This window comes from Rana temporaria, chromosome 2 (assembly GCF_905171775.1).
Source record: "Rana temporaria chromosome 2, aRanTem1.1, whole genome shotgun sequence".
Classification (NCBI taxonomy): Eukaryota; Metazoa; Chordata; class Amphibia; order Anura; family Ranidae; genus Rana; species Rana temporaria.
This window is the reverse complement of record NC_053490.1, coordinates 385,345,514-385,363,114: the sequence shown is the minus strand read 5'-3', so window position 1 is coordinate 385,363,114 and position 17,601 is coordinate 385,345,514. Positions and strand designations below refer to the sequence as shown.

The window sequence follows — 17,601 nt, the reverse complement described above, 5'->3', positions numbered from 1 at the left end:
AGATTTTCAAAGCATTTCAGCACTTTGATTTCTGCGTAAGTTCCGAATTTGCCGGCGCAAAATTAGGGCTGGTTTTACAATGTGGAAAGTTAGCCAAACCTTGTAAAGGCCCATTCCAGCGACGGCATTTGGTATGCATTCCTGAGGGAGAACTCCACGGCAATTTTTAAATTCAAAACCGGCATGGGTTCCCCCCCAGGAGCATACCAGGCCCTTAGGTCTGGTATGGGTTGTAAGGAGACCCCCCCACGCCGAAAAATTGACGTAGGGGGTCCCCCTACAATCCATACCAGACCCGTATCCAAAGCACGCTACCCGGCCGGCAGGTACCCACGTGGTGGGTGCCTACCCAAGTGCACCCACCACGTGGGTACCTACCGGAGCATGATGGGACGGTGATGCCTATATAAATGGGATGCAAGGCGCGCTTCCATCATTACAGCGACAACAGGCGACGAGGCAACATCGGAAGAAAGGAAGAGAAGACCCTGACGCCACAGAAGACCGCGCTGGCTGCCTGTTTGAAATCGAGCTAACACACAAACATAGCAGGCAGCCAGCGCTGAAGAAGAAGGCACCGGAGAGCTGCAGAAGAACCGGGGTTCGCCGAGTCAACAGCGGAAGAGGGGAGAAGATGGAAGAAGCCCCCTGGAGTCCGGAGAGCGGAGAAGACCCCCGGAGAGCGGAAGACCCCCGGAGAGCGGAAGAAGAAGCCCCCCCTGGTAATTGAGCTAATAACGAAGACAGGGGGGGCATCCGGAGCAGAATAATAAAATATTTTAAAAAGCCTTGTGTTGTGTGTTTACTACATTTTACTTTTTGCCTCCAGGTGAATGGATAGGGGTACGATGTACCCCATATCCATTCACTTAGGGTGGGGGGCCGGTATCTGGGGGCCCCCTTATTTGAGGGGACTCCCAGATTCCGATAAGCCTCCGCCCGCAGACCCCGACAACCAATGGCAAGGGTTGTCGGGAAGAGGTCCTGTCCTCATCGACATGGGGACAGGGTGCTCTGGGGTGGGGGGGCCCGCAGTGCGCCCCCCTGCCCCAGAGCACCCAACCCCCCCATGTTGAGGGCATGCGGCCTGGCACGGCTCAGGAGGGGGGGGGGCGCTCGCTCGTCCCCACTCCCATTCCTGGCCGGCCGGGTAGCGTGCTTTGGATACGGGTCTGGTATGGATTGTAGGGGGACCCCCTACGTCAATTTTTCGGCGTGGGGGGGTCTCCTTACAACCCATACCAGACCTAAGGGCCTGGTATGCTCCTGGGGGGGGAACCCATGCCGTTTTTTTTCTTTGAAAATTGGCATGGAGTTCTCCCTCTCAGGAATGCATGCTGAGCGACGCTGTCATTTTTTTTTTATAATTATTTGTTTTCCCGGCGCGTCTTTTTTTTTCACCCGTCGCAACTTTAGTGTCCCGTCGAAATTCTCAAAGCCGACCGGCATTAATTACGTTCGCGCGCTGCACGTCGGGAAAATGACGTCACACGCATGCGCAGTACGGCCGGCGCGGGAGCGCGCCTCATTTAAATTTTAAACGCCCCCAGGAGAGGAGGACCGCCTTACGACGGCGGCACTTAAGTTACACAGCGTGTAATTTCTACCTAAGTGCTTTGACGATCAGGCACTTAGGTAGAAATTTTAAGTCAGTGTAACTTAACTGCTGAAATTTAAGTTACGCAGAGTTTTTGAGAATTTGGCCCATTGATTCCTCATAGTTACTCATTGACACCTGCAGATGCCAGTTTGACAGCTGGTAACTGCCAGTAGTGGCAGGGGGAAAGGCGGCAGACAGAGGAACAGTAGGGCTGGATGTAAGAGATATGTCCTAAAAACTTTGCCCAGGTTTTTCTTTTTTTTTAGGAATTATCTTCTACGTTCATGCAACTTCAAAACGGCGCAAGGCTTACATTGGTGGCAACAGCAGCTTTTACAAAGACGCTCTGATCGTTCTCCGATTGTGTCTGCACGGAATGAAGCTGGAAGCGTCAACTTCTCGTCACTGCTGTAGTCATAGAAGAAGATTCACTGGGTTCTATAGGTGACATTAGGGGTTCCTTAAAGAGGACCTGTCATTTCTACTGTACGATCACTATGTGATTTTCAGGCCTAACATATCAGTCAGTACCAGTGTTCTATAAACAATTACTGCATTTTTTTTAAGTAACATAAGTGAGTTTAGAAAAGCTTGTTCTATTAGTTTAATGAGAAATTCTTATGCATTATGTATTAGAAAATGTAATCCACAAGAAGGGTGATAGCCAGAGAACAGGCCAATTACAACACTGACAGCATCAGACTGCCATGTCACATTTACCTTACACACCCTGTGTAAGACAATGGAACCCCTTTGTATCCATATTGCACCCTCCTCATGGCAGCATAAGGGGAGAATACCTAAATCACAGAACAATCATTATTATTGTTAGCCTTGATTTATCAAGCACAAGCACTTTCCCCAGCCTACTATTTTTTTCCCAGAATAATAGTTTATTCAAGAGATAAAACAGTATAACAGGATATGCAGTACATTCTATAAATTTTTGCAGTAGCAGAAAGCATATACAGTACTGTAATATAGACCGTATCGCAGTACGGTAAAATGAACGGTTATTACTTAATCTTAATGTTGCTAATAAACATAAATTGGAATGTGCAAAAAAAACAACTGTGAAATAGGTAATAGCACCTCCAACGGGAAAGTCGCATTTGTACCTGAATCAGGGAAAGTCCATGGTATGATACAAACTGTTATCACTACATATGTAGAAAGGGCTAAAGTGCAATATAACAGCCTTTAGAACGACCAATAGGCTAGTCCCCCCTCTCAATCCACCCCCAAGGGGAGCTCCCCAGCCTACTATGACAGCATTCATCATACAAGAACGTATACCAGTTTAAAATGTGGAAATAGGTTTCTAATTCTAAAGTTTAACCAATAAGAAAAATAGTCTGTTGAACCACATGCATTCTAAACATTCATTTCTATGTTAAAAAAGTAATATTTTAAAATGAATTAATATATATGGCTCAGTTAACAGATGTTGCTTTTCACCCAAGCGCTGAACTGCCAAGTAAACCTAAAGCCTCGGACACACGGTATGATTATTGGCCAACCGAGCGTCTGATTTTTGTCTAAAGGGCGTGTGCCAGGATCTTGTCTTGCATACTAATTGCACACAATTGTCGTGCCGCAAACACGAACGTAGCGACGTACTACGAAGATGTTCTGCTCTTGAGCGACACCCTTTGGGCCCCTTCTGCTAATTTCGTGTTTGGCGAGCATTGATTCCGAGCATGCGTTTGCACTTTTGACTTGTGTGACAGATTTGTGTACTGACCATACGAAAATCTGCCGTCAAACCGTTGTCCGCCGAAAATTTACTAGCCTGTCATCCAACATTTCTTGGCCGAAAGTTGGACAACAATTGTCAAAAAGGAGCGTTCGAACGTAATATTTTAGGACAACAGTCTGTCAACAGACAATCGCCTGCCAACAATCGTACCATGTGTACGAGGCTCTAGGCTGCATTCACACCTGAGTGTATAGTTTTCAGACCCGAAAGTTGCACTATTTTTGCCACGATTTTGTACAGGTCAAAAAGGTCACCAATGTAAAAAGCAGAAAAACGCCTGTAATCTGCCTAAAAATAAGCTTGTATACTTTTTGAGCTTCAGGCATTTTACTTAAAGTGGAGTTCCACCCAAAAATTTAACGTCTGCTTTTCAGAACCCTCCCCCCCTCCGGTGTCACATTTGGCACCTTTCAGGGGGAGGGGGGATGCAGATACCTGTCTAAGACAGGTATTTGCACCCACTTCTGGGAACAGACTCATGTGGGAGTCACGCCCCTAACTGCACTCGCGCTGTCTTCTGGGAAACACACTGTTCCCAGGAGAGAGCAGGGAACCAGTGACGGCACGCCGCGCTACTTGCTTCACTTCCCGATTCCCTCACTGAGGATGGCGGCGGGGGCAGCCGAAAGATGAGCGATTGCTCGTCTTCTGCTGCCAACTTCGCTGGTGCGCTGGACAGGTAAGTGTCCATATTTTAAAAGTCAGCAGGTGCAGTATTTGTAGCTGCCGGCTTTTTTTTTTTTTTTTTTTTTTTTTTATCAGCGGAACCTCCGCTTTAAGGCGACAGAATGCACAGATGTGAGCAGGGGCCATTTAAATGGAATTTTGCTTGTTGGGTGTTTTGGAACTTTTGAGATGAGCGTTTTCCGAGCTGAAACTGCTCAGGTGTGATTGGGCCCTTAAGTGGAACATGCTTTGTAAATCCAGTGCTGCCATTACATAGCTGGCACTGGGTGGCTGCAGATCTGGTTCTGCATATTATTGGTCCCTCGGAGAATGCTGTGAAGAGACTTTCAATGAGGCTGCAAATGATTATAATGGATGCCTCAAAATGTTTACTTACTGAAAAATACACTATAGTTAGACCATAGAACCCCTATTAGGTTTTTATTGTGCTCTGTGCCTTGATTGGCAGAAGTGATATAAAATCTTGCTAGAGAGATTTCAGGCTGCAACAACACAATTTCAGTAAAATAGGGAAGGGTTAGGGCATCTGTCGGATATTATTATTACTGTCAGCATCTTCCTGTCCTGTAAATCATTTATGTGGGTGGAGGAACTAGTTAGCTCTTTTTGAATTCAGTCCACAGTCTTATGCCGGTCCGAATTTCCGACAACAAATGTTTAATGTGAGCTTGTTGTCGGAAAATCCGACCGTGTGTAGGCTTCATCAAACATTTGCTATTGGAATTTCCGGCAACAAATGTTCGAGAGCTGGTTCTCAACTTTTCCCGACAACAAAAGTTCTTCAATTTGACGCCTGCTCGGAATCATTGAACTTAAATTTTATCGGCTCGTCTTAGTGTTGTAGGTGACGTTCGGAATTCCTGTCAACATTTGTGTGACCGTGTGTATGCAAGACAAGTTTGAGCGAACAATTCGTCGGAAAAAAATACACGTTTTTTGATGTCGGAATGTCTGATCGTGTGTACGCGGCATAACAGTGTATAGCCAGCTTTTGTGCAGGGCAAGGTTCATAACGATTTAAAGTCGACCTTTACCCATAACAATTTCATAACAATTAATGTTCTTTAGCCAAAAGGACATACATTCCATATTAATAATTAAGCTACCAAAATTAGAGTGTGCTGTAAATTGCCCCCCAGCATTGCTCCTGTTTCTTCTTACTGGAGGCTGCCATTTTATTGAAGCTCAGAGCAGTCACTTCCTTATTGGAAACCCTCTATGGTCTCAAAAAGTATGTTTTACTTTCTGTAATTAAAAAAATGTACATTACCAGCCTTGGCTGTATGTCTTGCCTCAGCTAGAGAGGAAGGCTGACAGAAGCTTAGAAGCATTGCTCCCACGATTAGCAGATAGTGAGTGGAATGCCAAGGTCCTGCAGACTGTATCTGTAGCTGTCTGCCAGTACCTCCGATACGAGCAGACAGTTACACTCTCACAGGAAGACTCAGAACTACTCAGAACTACTCAGAACTCAACAGAGCCCCGATTGTTCATTGAGAACTACATGCCGACGGCCGCAAAGGCTGACAGTAGTTGTAGTTCATTCATTCACAGAACAAGGTGAATGAATTACGTGTCTGAAGCCCATGGAGCGATGCAGCATCCACCTAGGTAAGTAGGATACAAACAAAAAAAAAAAAAAAAAAAACACAAACATATCTTTTACTAAAAAATAGAAATAGAGGCAATGTACTATACAAAACAGAATTTGTCAGTACCGCTTTATTTAATCAATGAAGTAATATACGTAGCTACGAAGTCACGTGCTGTTACATAATCTATTCATAAACACACTATTCAGTTGTAAAAGAATAAAATTACATAATAGGCAAACACAAAAGAAAAGCAAGCCATCTGCAGCCGGATTTCACATCTACCTGCTAAAAACCACAAAATGACTTTGATAAGCTAATGATGACATCAGACAGAATGACGATAAGGGGTACGCTAAAAGACAGAAAATAAAAACCATAAGCTGTTTTGTATATTGCATTTTTCCAGTGTTGGTGTGAATGAAGAGGAAGTACCTATATATAGCTGGGTTTCCTCCCCCGCAATTCTCTCCTGCGCCCACGCACCCTCCTATCACAATCTATTTATAGCTGCCTGAGAAATATCTCCACCTCACACTGGAGATGGTGGATGTGGTCAGAAGAGGGGAAGTTCAGGGTGTAGTAGTATGACAGTGACTCACAGACATGCAAGCAGCTGCAGTCATTCCACCCCGTATCGCTCTGCAGACAATAGCAGACGCATGTTTGTCTTTTGTCTATTACTGGCTATCAGCCTTTACCTTTTCTTTGTTGTTCTAGTGCGTATTTTTTTTTGTTTTTTTTACTTTCAGCCCACTCAAGCATCTCACCTCTGCCATGCCGTCATGATCTTTTCTCTGAAAAATGCTATATACATTTACATTCTATATAATCTGAATGTGAACTTACTAACGTGGCAAACAGAAGTTAGTGATCAATAGGAAATCATATTGACAGCTGTGTGAATATCAGATGAAACCTTACTGACTGCTTTGGGTTATTGTATTATGCAGATTAAATCATTCGGTTTAAACCTCTCCAATAAATTAGCCTAAAAAAGTCTTTTCAAACCACATGCAGTCCCGTGCGAGTTTTTTTTTCTGCCTCAAAAACACACGGAAACTAGGTTACATGGTTTCCAATGGCATAGTTCACACCAGTGCAGTCAGTTCCAGGGTGTTCCAGTTCCAGAGAAGTACACTGGACTGTACTGGAACGTGGTAAAATTCATCGGAATGCACTGAAACGCATCAGCAACACACCAGACCCCAGTACAGTGAAGGAAAAAAAAAAAGCATATGAAATGCATCCAGAAACGCATCTGGAATGGATCTGGAGTGCGTTTTTTGTGGTGTTAACCAGCACTTAGTCTTCATGCACACAGGGCATTTGCTCAGCTCATCTGAATGCTTTTTCTCCTACCGTAGGAGGAGAAACGCAGCTTAAAAAAACATGTGCCCAAAAGCCCACACCAGGAAGAAAGCCTCGCATTACGGTGGTGAGTTACAGACAGAAGAACAGGAAGTGAGCATTTCTCAGAAGAAATAAGGACATTTAAAAGCAAAATCGAAGGATGAGGTAAGCGAAGGAGGACTGCACCAAGGTAAAGGAAGCTATTCAGGAAAAAGTGAAGGACATTAAAATATGGTGCTAACGAACTACATTGTCAATGCTCAAACTCTTGTGGTATTTTTTCTTATTCAGTATGTGTAAGAACTACAGACTCAGCAGAAGTTCACAGTTGCACAACCATACAGGAAATATGTGCAGATATACTACATTAAAATATTTTTGTAGCTGGGAATCCTATCCAAGTCCTGAATATGCAAATAAGTTCCTTTTGGCAAAGTGTACAATTAATAATTGTAACAGTTGCCAGTGAGAGGAAAGGAGAGAACTGTGGAAAATTTGGAACCCAAACCCCCGCTATTACAAGACCTTATTTACAGGTGCCGGAGACCATTCATTTACTACAAGTACAGGACCATCTGGTGGCCGAAGAGGACAACCACAAGACCATTAACTTTTATCTCTAAAAGAGACGACCATAGACCATTACCAGGTATCTTCATTCCGGGCATACGTTCCTGAACGCATATGACCTTAACCACTTCAGCCCCGGACCATTTTACTGGTCAATGACCGGGCCACTTTTTGCGATTCGGCATTGCTTCGCTTTAACTGACAATTGCGTGGTCGTGCAACGTGGCTCCCAAACAAAAAATTTTCCCCACAAATAGAGCTTTCTTTTGGTGGTATTTGATCACCTCTGCGGTTTTTATTTTTTGTGCTATAAACAAAAATAGAGCGACAATTTTGAAAAAAATATATATATTTTTAACTTTTTGCTATAATAAATATCCCCCCAAAAAAAAAAATATATATTATATATAAAAAAAAAATCCTCAGTTTATGCCAATACGTATTCTTCTACATATTTTTTGTTAAAAAAAAAAAAAAATACGCAATAAGTGTTTATTGATTGGTTTGCGCAAAAGTTATAGGGGGTTATCCACAAAAGGGATACGCCAGCATATCTACAGATACGCTGTCGTATCCCTGTATCTATCTATGGAACTGATCCACAGAATCAGTTTACCATAGATAGGCAGAAGATCCGACATGTGTAATTGAATTACACTGTCGGATCTTAAGGATGCAATTCTAGGCCGGCCGCTAGGTGGCGAGGCCATTGCGGCCGGCCTAGAATATGCAAATGAACACTTACGGCGACCCACGAACGTTCCGACGGGCCCGTCGCGCTAAATCTACGTCGTTTACGTCGAGTTACGCCGTGTAAAAATAGGGCTAAGTCCTATTTGACTAAGCCCTATTAAGTATGGCCGTCGTTCCCGCGTCGAAATTTTAAACTCTACGTCGTTTGCGTAAGACGTCCGTGAATGGCGCTGGACGCCATTTACGTTAACGTCTAAGCAAAGGACGTCGGAGCGACGTCTGTTAGCGCAATGCACGTCGGGTAAGTTACCCGACCGGGCATGCGCAGTACGTCGGGAGCGCGCCTAATTTAAATGGGACTCGCCCCATTAGATTCGGCACGCCTTGCGCCGGACACATTTAAGTTACACCGCCGCAAATTTCAAGGTAAGTGCTTTGTGGATCGGGCACTTAGGTAGAAATTTTGCGGCGGTGTAACTTAAATCCGAAGATTTAAGTTACGCAGGATATTTGTGGATCTGACCCATAGTGTCTACAAAATAGGGGATAGATTTATGTCATTTTTATTAATATTTTTTTTTTACTAGTAATGGCGGCGATCTGCGATTTTTATCGGTACTGCGACCTTATGGCAGACACTTCAGTGCTATAAAAATGCATTGATTACTGTAAAAATGTCACTGGCAGGGAAGGGGTTAACACTAGGGGGGCAAGGAAGGGGTTAATTATGGTCCCTAGGTGTGTTCCAACTGAAGGGGGGGTGGGACTGACTAGGGGAAATGACAGATCGCTGTTCATACATTGTATGAACAGGCGATCAGTCATTTCCCCCCTGACAGGACCGGTTCTCGCTCCCGGTTCTCGCTCTGTAACGAGCGATCGCGCCCGCCGGGCACTGGCATCGGCACCAGGGGGCAGGCGCCTAGCGCCTGCAATGCACAATCACGCTATATTACGTGATTTTGCGCAGCCAAGCCGCCCTGCTGCCGTAAAACTATGGTGGGCGGTCGGCAAGAGGTTAAACCGCGAGTACTCTGTATGGGGTCCAGCTGTTGCATGTTTCAGTCTGTGATAGAAGCAGGGCTGGCCCCTGCACCTGTCCTTTGAGCCAAACTACCCATGTGCACGTATCCTACATGAATAGAATTTAAAGGGAAGATTCAGGATCATGACATCATCGGCGCAATACAAGGTAAAGGTCTCCTACACGGCACATTTAGGCGATATTTCAACTACCTATAGGTAAGCCTTATTCTAGGCTATGATCTTTCAACTACATTAGTCCAAAAAAAATTAAACACAAATTTGACCTAGAACTATATACTATTAACCACTTGCTTACTGGGCACTTAAACCCCCCTCTTGCCCAGACCAATTTTCAGCGCTGACGCACTTTGAATGACAATTGCGCGGTCATACAACACTGTACACAAAATTAAATTTTTATCATTTTTTCCCCCACAAATAGAGGTTTCTTTTGGTGGTATTTGATCACCTCTTTTTTCTCTCCTCACGCGGTCAGCGTCTTTTGTTTACATCACATGATCAGCTGTCATTGGCTCACAGCTGATCACGTCGTAAGGGGCTGGTACCGTCCCCTTACTCGGATCTGTTATCACCCGAGTCTCAGTGAGTCGGGTGATTACATCGCGCGCTGCCTACAGGGGCGTGCGGGGAGCACGCAAAGAGTGTCTATTGACATCCTCCTGGCATTTGGGGTCCGCGCTTTAGCCGTCATTCGGCTATAGCGTCGGCGCCAAGTGGTTAAAGTGGTTGTACGCTTTAGACATGAAAGTCATTTTTTGTCTGCTGCTTCATTCCTTTGCTATCAACATGAACCACTTCTGACAAGTTTTTCTGACACCAAGAGAGAAAAGGTGACAGGGAGGGATCTCCAGAAGATCAGCCTCAGTTCTGTTCCTGTGTGCTGTGTAGAGGGGGGCGTGTCTTCTCCCTCTGATCAGCTCTCAGACCACTCCTCGCTAAGCTCTGCAGTGTATAACTTAAGTTCTCCGCCACCTTTTTCTGAGCTCTCAGACAAACTTACAAATTAAGCACTTTGAAAAGACAGCAGATAAAACAGGTACAACTTATGCAAGAAGATGCATTTAATCTCTGTGTATCGCCTGAGGATAGTGACTTCACTCGGTATAGGTGAGGGTTTACAAAAAAACAAAACACAAACAAAAAAACAACCTTTAAAATCCAAAGTTTGGAATCTCCAGTTTTGCTCTAACCACTAAGGCCTAATTAGTAAATGACATACTGCTTTCCATGGCAACTATCTTCTAGAGCTTGTCAAAGTGCAAAAGCCAAAATGAACTCTAGCATGTAAAAAGAACGGACATTCATAATAAGCCTTCTCTTATGACAGCTCTTATGCCGCATACACACGATCGGTAAATCCGATGAGAACGGTCTGATGTACCGTTTTCATCAGACCAAACAGATCGTGTGTGGGCCCCATCGGTTATTTATCCATCGGTTAAAACATTTGAAACTTGTTTTAAAATTAACCGATGGATACCTAACCAATAGAAAAAAAACAATCGTTTGTAGGCACCGGTTAAAAATCCACGCATGCTCAGAATCAAGTCGACGCATGCTTGGAAGCATTGACCTTCATTTTTTTCAGCACGTCTTGTGTTTTACGTCACCACCGTTTTTTTAACTGATGGTGTGTAGGCACGACTGACCATCAGTCAGCTTCATCGGTTAACTGATGGAAAAATCCATCAGACCGTTCTCATCGGATTGACCAATCGTGTGTACGGGGCATTAGGCTCCCTGCACACTGGCTTAAAAACTGCTGCTTCTATAGGAGTTTTGGAGTTTTACCTGTAGAAGCAGCTCAATGTTATCCTGTGTATCTATGCACATTAGGACGATTAGATCAGAGACAGAAAAGAAAACCCTTCTGGTTTGCGTTCCTGATTGGAGCTTTCTGGCAGAAAAAAAAATTCTAAACTCTCCTAAACTATGTACAAAAATGCTCTATGAGTTTTTCTTCTGCCAAGGAAACTGCCATTTTTTTTCCCTTTAAGCCTAGTGTACATGGAGTCCGTTCCCTAAAAGGGTAGCATTTTACATTATTGTATAAATACGGACTTCTGGGCCGGTTTACACTGGTGCGCTATGCGAGATCGCATGCGATTCGCACTGCAGTGCAAATCACATGCGATGTCCGTGCCGTGAAATTTGTGATTCGCACTGCACTGCATTTAAAGCGGAGCGCCACCCAAAAGGGGAAGCCTTGCTTGTCTGCCTCCGCTGCCACATTTGGCACTTTTTGGGTACCTGGTACCCCTCCTTTCCCCACAGCCTTTCCCCGCGGACACTTCACAGGTTCGCCTCGGGTAAGGACACCGCTGGATGCCTGAACAGGCAAGTGCCCTAATATTAAAAGTCGTCAGCTACAGTATTTGTTATTCATTTTGCTTTTTTTTGGGGGGGGGGGTCCTCTTTATACCTAGCTCAAGCTAGAAGTGGTGTCACCAGGATCAGCGTTGGACCCAGATTTTTTTTTTTTTTTTTATCTACTTATCTGGTGGATGAAATAAAAAGTAACAAAATTATGTAGAATTATTAAAACTCAGAAAGATGGTGACATTGTACAAAAGAACCAATGCTTATATGAGCAGTTAAATGACAAAATGTGATGGTGAAGAATGTATGACTGAGCACAGACATACATTTTGGGGAAACCAAGCTAGAGAAACACTTGATGACAGCAGGAAAGGTAGCAACACTTAATTTTGAAGCTGTAATCTTCCAAAAAAACATAAAATGTAAAAGAGAAACTCAGTCTTTAAATTAACATTGATTATTTGTAATTCTTATGCTGCTAGCATTAGTAAATAGATAGGAAAGTAGATCATATTTACTTGTTCTAAACTTTTTTACATTTCTTCAGTTACTTCCTGGTTTTCAGGCCTAGGCAAATGATGTCATACATCCTAGGAGTCTTCAGGAGGCGTTTTCTCAGCTAAGCACACCCTCCTGCCTGTATAACTGAGCTAAGGGCAGATGGATTCCAGGAAGTAAATGCTACAATTTGTGGGTAGGCATCCTCGGCCCTCCAGCTGTGGTGAAACTACAAATCCCATCATGCCTCTGCCTCCAATTGTCAGGGTCTTGCAATGTCTCATGGCCCTAGTTTCACCACAGCTAGAGGGCCGAGGTTGCCTACCCCTGCGCTACGTGAATCATCTGTCCTTACTCAAGATGGCCATGGCCAGAAATGCTAGAGAGTTTTTCAAAGTGATTTCACAGCAAAATAAACATGGAGACATGGATAAATAGGGGAGCTTTAGTATAAAAAAAAAAATTAAACGGATCCCGGTCTCAGCTACATGTGAATTGAGTTTGGTGGTCTCAGCCCGGCTCCCGGTGGGTGTGCTATGCGAGGTAAGCCTGCGCTTAGTACGCCCACCCCCCCCCCCCACACAAAAACCACCACACTTACACGCACTCAAAATTGGGTTAACATCACGCACTTTGACCACGCGGTCTCTAAAAAGAGAGGCAAAGGACCAACGGGACTGGTTGAGCGGGCTAGATCCTCTCACTCCCTTATAGGGAGTCCCTCTGCCCCGTTGGGCTTCAAAGCGGAGCAGGTAGGGCGGGCTTTGTGGGAGGACCCCCTCACACACCCACCATTGCCACCCGGGGCATGGAGAAAGGTGGCAGATTTCCTCTGGGGGAGGCCTGCCTACTCCCAACTCCTGCAGTCCGGCTCCTCTCTCGAGTACACGCACAAAATACACTTTAAAAAAAATAAAAAAAAATAAATAGGGTTTTTGGTTTGTGTGGTCAGATGCCGTGTAGTTCGGCTTCAGGGATGTATTAAAAAAAAAAAACCCACACACATATGACATAGTATTGCCCCTGTACATACCGATCTCAAGTGCATATCCTATATATGGAGCACAGTATTGCACACCATATTATAAGAGGGACAAAGACGTTTCGGAGTGGGTTCAATCGCGGGTTACTATTTATGATAAGGATTAAAAATCTCATCTACAATGAAGGATAATTCAGGCCAAAATGACCGTCTTTGGAAAAGAACCCCCAAACACCTGAACCCCACCCTGCCAGCACTCCTTTACTGCTCCTGCCACTATTGCAGCCATAGACCATGCACAGTGCTTCTTTGTATTGTAAGCATGTGACCTTCCTATGACAATACTAGAGACTAAGCATCATACAGTTAGAATCTCGGCCAGTTCAGCAGGAAATTTGCTGTGTATGGCCGGCCTAGAAGCCAATCGCTAGGCCAGACCATCGTCACATGACCGAGGGAGGGCACGTTTCAGTTTCAATTTAAAACTCAGTTGCCCAAAATATCCTTTTTATTAAAGCGGGGGTTCACCCGTACATAACACTTTTTCCCCTTAGATGGATGCTCGTTTTGTCTAGGGGAATCGGCTAGTTGTTTTAAAATATGAGCTGTACTTACCGTTTACGAGATGCATCTTCTCCGCCGCTTCCGGGTATGGGCTGCAGGACTGGGCGTTCCTATTTTGATTAACAGTCTTCCCAGAGGCTTCCGACGGTCGCATCCATCGAGTCACGATTTTCCGAAAGAAGCCGAACGTCGGTGCGCAGGCGCAGTATAGAGCCGCACCGACGTTCGGCTTCTTTCGGCTACTAGTGACGCGATGGATGCGACCGTCGGAAGCCTCTAGGAAGACTGTCAATCAAGAAGGAACACCCGCTCCCGAAGACCCATACCCGGAAGCGGCGGAGAAGATGCATCTCGTAAACGGTAAGTACAGCTCATATTTTAAAACAACTAGCCAATTCCCCTAGACAAAACGAGCATCCATCTAAGGGGAAAAATTGTTTTATGGGTGAACTCCCGCTTTAAGTAGCAACATAATGAAGCCATTTACTAGAATGAACAGGTATTAGGCAACATTCACATGAGAGTTCACTTGTGGCAGCAGGCAAGAACCAGTAGATTGTTGCCGGCAGTTGTAAATGCTGTTGCACACACTGTGCACCATTAGATGCAGGTGTCAGCGCCAACTGTCAGATTTGTAGATTAATAGCAGAGACGCCGTTGCAGTTTGCGTGTAACCACTTATTTAAGAGGTTGCGTACAAATACCGCCATACTGGATGCAGCAAATACCGCCATACTGGATGCAGCAAATACCGCCATACTGGATGCAGCAAATACCGCCATACTGGATGCAGCAAATACCGCCCCTAGGATGCAGCAAATACCGCCATACTGGATGCAGCAAAAACCGACCCCGGATGCAGTAAAATACCGCAATACTGGATGCAGCAAATAATAATATCTAGTTTGTTTCTAAACAGATGCTTGGTAAAAAAAAAAAAAAAAGTAGTAATGAAAAATCGTCCTAGCTCTCTTTTTACCAATATCTATTTTAATTTGCTTTTATATAAAATTACTTTTAAAGTTTGCTCCTAGACTATTTTGGGGATATCAGATTCTAGACACTATTCACGTGAAAGGTTTGTTTTCTGTATAGCACTATGAACTTATAAAATTACAGAATAAAAAAGACAAATCTTCTTTGGATATTGTGGACAAGATTTACTCATCCCTTAATTATAATACATAAATCCCAAAGACCGACATTTCACCAGCATACCGCCGGTGAAATAGCAGAAAAAGCTCCCATACCCTAATGGCCCGTACACACGATCCGAAAATCGGACTACAGATTTATTTTTATTTTTTTTATTCTAGTCGCATATCAGAAATGGAGAGGTGACTAAAGTTCCAAAAATTCTTGCATGACAGAATAAAGAAAAAAAAAATCGAAAGTGATGTGATGTGTTGTGTTGTAGTGCATTTCTATTGTATTTTCGGACGACAACTGTACTGATTAGAAATGGAAAAAAATTGTACCATCTGGAATCATAGGAGAACATTTTTTGTGTTTGTCCAATCGAATAATAAAACCAGATGAACTGTCTTGATCGGCTCTCAAAAGCTCTGTACTAACGATCCGATTATCGTACGATCGCTTCGAAAGCGGTATTTTTCGTCCGATTTGTGGATCATGTCATAAGTAACTGATACATGGAAAACCTTCTGCCATCCTATATCCTGTTTAGAGTAGATGTACGCTTTTCTTGCTGTCCCACACTCATGGAACAGCTCCTAATTAGATAGCCGCTGGCTGTCATCCCTCTGATCAGACACACATCCACAATTCCTGGAAGCTGCTTGGAGCTGCAGCTAATCTCAGACAACGGACTCGGGAGATTTCCATTTTTGGAATAAAAAAATAAAGTTTGTGCAGAAAAGTGGTGAATATCACAATTAATTCTTCCCATACAAAAAAAAAAAAAACATATTAGCCTTCTCATAAATTTCTCACCTATAAAAAGGTGCAGTAATTATTTACAGGTTGTGTATCGTGACTCTACTGCCTGCATGAAATAATACTATGTACAAATCAAATATGGTGATAATAATATTTTATAAACAGCCAATCCAATCCCATGGTTCGGTTTGAATACAAGAAACAAAAGGTTTCCTGATCGAACCTCGAAAACTCTTAATTTGCTGGATTATTTACTAGGACTCTGCAAGCGACATTGGGGTCCTCTGTCTATTGGCCAGATAATAGTCTTTAGGGCACTTTCACACTGGGTTGCTACAAAACTGCCAGTTAAATGCCTATGCGTTTTTTTGTGGCGCGGTTTTTAAAAAAAGGGCATGCAACTCAAAAACTGCACCAATTTCAATGAAGAGGAGCAATTTTGGTGCGTTTTTTTTTTTTTTTTAAGCGCCCACACATGCTCCAAGCTGGGTTTTTTTCCACCGCACCGTCCCAGTGTGAAAACATTCATTGCTTTTAAAAGGGAAGCTTTTCAGGCCCTTTTTTTTTAAACATAAAAGTGCCTGAAAAACTCCTCAATGTGAAAGGGCCCTTATACAATGGCAGATAATTGTCAATACCAGGCCTATAATACCCCAGTCTGTTCGTTACATGCTTATGCAGTCAATCCATTTCTTTAGTCAAATCAATATGCAAATAGAAATGTTCTAGATGACTGCATGAGCCAGGAGAATTGAGCATCACATTGCCACTTCTACTGTCCTGTGCTAGATTGGCCTCTTTCACACCAGCGGACTGATTGGAATATCCATAGCTCCCTATGTGTCTACTAACACCGGCTGGGATCGGATCCAAAGCTAAAATCCGATTGCCTCTCGGGGGATCAGGAAGGAATTTTTTTTCCACTGCTGTAGCTAATTGGATCATGCGTTGCTGGTTGTTTCGTTTTGCCTTCCTCTGGATCAACTATGGATGAAGGTTTGTGTATATGGGATTGTATTTTTTATTTATTTTTTGGTTGAACTTGGACGTGTCTTTTTTCAACCTGATTAACTATGAGAGAAAAGGGAGGTACGCAAGTGGTAAAAAGCCCAATCTAGTGTGGCTGCATATTTGTGTGAGACTGGCGTCAAGGGGTTAAGTATGCTGGGGACAAAAAAAAAAAAAACACAACACTTTTAAAAACAAACATTTAAAATTTTTCTAAATCCGGTAAATATGAATTGTGTATATTTTATCTTTGCAATTTCCAGTCAGCGGGTACAGCTCCAATATCCTTTTCTTTTTTTTTTATTAACATGAAAAGCTGAACACTAGGCAGATATGAAAGGCACATCCTTAAAAGCGACACTAAAGATAAAAAATTATTTAAAAAAAATAACAAACATGTTATACTTGCCTCCACTGTGTGGCCCCGATCCATGTCTTCTGGGGTCCCTCGCCAGCTGTCATGGCTACCCCTCCGCAAGAGCTTTCCACCTTCATGCAAGCTCACATGGTGGAAAGCTCTTGCAGGCATAGCCGCCCACTCTATCACTCGGCCCCGCCCCTGGCGCGCCGCGTCATCAGATGTGATTGATAGCAGCGCCAGCCAATGGCTGCGCTGCCATCAATCCATCCAACCTAGCCAATCAACGGCCAGGCTGGGAACTGAAGAGGATGATGGGAACGAGCGTGGGACTTTCGAGGGGTGAGGTAAGTATAACGGGGGCTCGGGGGGGGCGGTGTTGTCGGATGTTTTTTCACCTTGATGCATAAAGGTGAAAAAACATTTACAACCCCTTTAAAGATGAACTGTGGGGAAAAAAAGACCAGTCACCATGCACCAGTGTTCATTTGGACGTCAAATTTTGTTTTAGTCACCTGAATTGTTTTAGTTTTAGTCATATTTTATTGTCATCTGAATTGTTTTCACTGCACAAGGCAGGGTACATTAAACTTTGGGGATGGGGAAGTAAATGGGAGTGAGGGGGTGCACAGGGTTGGGTACATTATACTTTGGGGGTGGGGAGGTGACCTG

At 43.8% G+C, this 17,601-nt stretch overlaps 1 protein-coding gene across 2 annotated transcripts in view; it reads right to left on the bottom strand.

Moving 5' to 3' along the window:
* Window positions 1–17,601, bottom strand: part of HIVEP3 (HIVEP zinc finger 3) — a 163,071-nt gene that overhangs the window by 125,216 nt on the left and 20,254 nt on the right. The window lies entirely within an intron of this gene.